Below are 4,305 nucleotides of genomic sequence, written 5' to 3' on the forward strand. Positions count from 1 at the left end.
TGACAAAAGTATCCATTAAAAAAAGTTAACGTTGTACCTATAAAAGATGGGTTCCGTACGACAAAAATACTAAAAATCTATTTTTTTTTTTACTTTTTAACAAAATACTCAAATTAACCCTGTCATTTTCTCTTTCCCAAACTTCAACAAAAGCAGTGCTTCGAAAAATTCTATCCATCAATGGCTACAATATCAGCACTTTTGTTTTTTTTCTCCCAAATCTTCTTCTTATTCTTCTCAAAATTCAACCAAAAGACACACTTTTTAGATATAAAAGAACCATAATCAAAATAAAAAATTTAACATGACTGAATCTATAACAATCATTTTTACTGCCGGTTACTGTTCTTTTACTGTCATCACCTCATCATCACCGTGTCTTGCACAGCGCTTGTTCAACAGCACCATCGTCTCTTGCTCCACGCTTGTTCGTCATCGTCGTGGCCTCCTAATCGATCTTCCTCATCATTGCCGCCTCCAGCAGAATTGTCACCGTCACCAGCAGCATCATTGCCGCCTCCGACAGCCTCTTCGTCACTCATCATCGCTGCCTCTCACATTCTCGTCGTTGTCGTCACATCAATCTTTCCTTCTGTGGCGTGGCCACCTCGCATTTGTTGCCATCTTCTATACTAAATCCGTTTTTCTTATTAACATTTTGGAGTTTAAAGTTTGTTCAATTTTTTTTGGCAATATAAATCCTGAGTATGGCTTGATTAAGTAAATTGATTGGTAATTTAACTTTTTTTTGTTGGTGGTGGTGTAGATGGTGGGAAGGTCCTTTTAGAATCTAAGTATTTTGAGTATTTTTGTATTGAAATTTTTCACTTTTAAAAAAATGAGTGTTGGTGCTGAAGTTTGGGGAATAAGAATGGCGGTGGAGTTGAGGTTGAAGGCGAAAGATATGTTAATTTAAAAATTTTGTTAAAAAATCAACAGAAAATTAAAATTTAAATACTTTTGTCATATGAAATCCATCTTTTATGGGTACTATTTTAATTTTCTTGTTTAATGAGTATTTTTGTCGACATTCAGTAAAGTTCATAAGTGCTGATGGTTGTTTTTCCAAAAGAAAATTAAGTGATTCACTTGGTTCTCCTCTTTTTTGGTGACATGGGAAATTGAGAATAAACGATTAGCATGTGTGTTAGTGTTCCGAGGGTTACCTGAAATTGTAGGTCGATCTCGGATGAGATCTTCTGTGCTGGTCAGTGCTGCTGTGTCCGACTTGTTGGATCTGGTAGCCAGAGCTGTCGTGTCCGACTTGTTGGATCTGGTGGTCGGAGCTGTCGTGTCCGACCTGTTGGACTTGGTGGTGCTGTTGATCCTTCGTCACCGAAGGGTGGTGGTACCTGCAAGAGACTCCGATGCTTAAGTTAGCACGTGCTTTAGGTAGGTTTTTAGTAGAATCAGAGTATGAGTTATACCTAGGTGCTCCAGTGTATTTATAATGGTGTGGAGTGACCTTTCTGGAGATAAGATAGTTATCTTATCTTATCTTATCTTTGAGTGAAGTCATCTTATCTTTAAGGGGAACCACCTTATCTTTCTTTAGGATTTGCCACCTTTAGATTTGGGCTGTGTCCCTTCGTTTGGGCCTGTTTGGGCCTCTTATGGTGAGCTGGCCGAGCTCTTTATGAAGAGATCGGTCATGGGCCAACCTTCTAAGAGGTCGGCCAACCCGGTCCTTTATAGCTCGAACCGATGCATGAACAGTAACCCTGCTTGAGCTTCGACCTTTCCATGAGGTAGTGCTTTCTGAGCTTCAACTTCTTTGGGGAAGTTGTGTTCAAGCATCTTCTTACTATCCGAGCTTTCAGCGAAGCACTTCTGGCTTTGACTTTTTGACCTTTCTTTGGCCTTTGTGAGATGTTTATAGTGTTGGTACTTTGCTGTCCGACCTCTTTTTTATCTTTTCTGGTTTTGTCCACTTTTTGCTTGGTCGAGGTGATCTTTGGGGCTAACTTGTCCGACAACTTTTTAGTATTCTTGTAGAACCTTTTTAGTTAGTCTGAACAATTTTGATAGCCTTGTCGTGGAGTCGTGGCTTTTTTGGGGCGAAACTATGTCCCTTTTAGCGCATGCTTTTTGTTGGTCCGACTTCTCTTCTCGGTCCTGTTGATCCGACTTCTCTTGTCGATTCTTCATAAGTTATTTTTAGTAATCCATTTTTAATCAGGGCTGGCCAGGCCTCTTTCTATGGATTACTTTTTATAACTTTGTCGCTTTAATTGTTCTGGTCCGACTTCTTCTTAGTTGGTTATTTCTAAGTTATTTTTAGTAATCTATTTTTTCTCAGACCTCGTCAGGCCTCTTTCTATGGATTACTTTTTATAACTTTTGTCGCTTTGGTCAATTGGTCCGACTTCTTCATGTCGGTCCATCCTAAGTTATTTTTCGCAATCCATTTTTCTCAGACCTCGTTAGGCCTCTTTCTATGGATTACTTTTTATAACTTTTGTCGCTTTGGTCGATTGGTCTGACTTCTTCATGTCGGTCCATCCTAAGTTATTTTTAGCAATCCATTTTTATTCAGGGCTGGCCAGGCCTCTTTCTATGGATTACTTTTTATAATTTTTTCGTTGATCGGGCGATGAATTTGGTTTTCATCTTGCCGATCTTGTCATGATCGGGCGATGAGTTTGATTCTCACCTTGCCGACTTTGTCGTGATCGGGTGATAAGTTTGGTTCTCATCTTGCCGACCTTGTCGTGATCAGGCGATGAGTTTGGTTCTCATCTTGCCGACCTTGTCGTGATCAGGCGATGAGTTTGGTTCTCATCTTGCCGACCTTGTCATGATCGGGTGATGAGTTTGATTCTCATCTTGCCGACCTTGTCGTGATCGGGAGATGAGTTTAGTTCTCATCATGCCGACCTGTAGCTTTGTAATCGGATGATGAATTTTCGCGGTCAGATTAATGCGTCTTGGTAGGAAACTTTTTAGGGAATCTGCAAACTTTTAAACAATAAAATGAAGATATAAATAAGAGTGTGTACATGTTAGTGCTTACCCTTCTAGGTCGGGCAATCTTTTAGATCTCGGCCTGGCACCCTTCTTAGATTGCAGGCATGCCATGACCTTGGTAGCTCTCGCCCCTTGAGGTCAGATACTTTGTGGTGACCTTTCTCCAGTACTTTTGAGCAACATGGTATGGTCTTTTACAGTTGGCTATTAGCTTCCCTTCTCCTGACCGACCTTAGGTCCATTCGATGCTTTAATGCTTCCTCTCTAATCCGAGCTCTTTTTCGGACTTCTGGAAGTTGGTCAAGCCTTTCCCTTTGAGTTTGGGAGTTGGTATCTTTTTCGCACTGGAGGATCACTCTAGGGGTTTCCTATTCTCCCTCCATAGGAATCCTTGCCTCCATTCCGTAAGCAAGTCGAAATGGTGATTCTTCGGTGGTTGGATGTGGTGTTGCCCATATGCCCATAGGACTTGTGGGAGCTCTTCTGGTGGGGCTATATGGAAGTTGGCATGCTTCTGGCATGGTGGGAATGTCTTGACAAACTTTGTTGCTTCCTTTTGTAAGGTCGGCCAGTAAAAATTTGCTCGGAGTATCCTTTTGGCAAGAGCTCTTGCTCCGAGGTATTTGCCGCACATGCCTTCATGGACTTCCTCTAGGACGTTGTGCACTATGGTGTAGTATTGTGCTTTATTGTACTAGCATTTTGGCCTCTATCTTATCTGTGGGGAGTGTCTCTGACTTGAGGTTGTTGATTATGGGTGTCATCCATCCTTGACCCTGACCTGATATGGTTAGGACCTTTTCTTCCTTCGGAATTGATGGATTCTGCAGTATTTCTTGGATGAGGCTTCTATTATTACTCCCTGGTTTGGTGTTGGCTTATTTTGAAAGTGCATCAACTCGGGCATTTTGTTCTCGAGGTATATGTCGGACCTCATATCCCCCGAATTGTCCGAGCTGTTGGTGCTGGCTAGTTTTGAAAGTGCATAAGCTCGGGCATTCTGTTTCCGAGGTATATGTCAGACCTCATATCCCCCGAATTGTCCAAGCTATTTTCTGGTTTTGTCCAGGGTCCCCCGAATTGTCCAAGCTGTTCTCTGGTTTTGTCCAGGGTCCCCCAAATTGTCCGAGCTGTTCTCTGATTTTGTCCAGGGTCCCTCGAATTATCCGAGCTATTCTCTGATTTTGTCCAGGTACCCCGAATTATCCGAGCTCTTTTCTATCTTTTGATAGTTTAGTTCGGCCCCTTGTAGAGCCTTGCTGATGAAGTAGACGGGTTGTTACCCTACTTTCGTCCTCTCTGACTAGTGTTGAGGCTATTGCCCGACTTCTCACTGTG

The sequence above is a fragment of the Arachis hypogaea genome, chromosome 5, assembly GCF_003086295.3.
Source record: "Arachis hypogaea cultivar Tifrunner chromosome 5, arahy.Tifrunner.gnm2.J5K5, whole genome shotgun sequence".
NCBI classification, from domain to species: domain Eukaryota; kingdom Viridiplantae; phylum Streptophyta; class Magnoliopsida; order Fabales; family Fabaceae; genus Arachis; species Arachis hypogaea.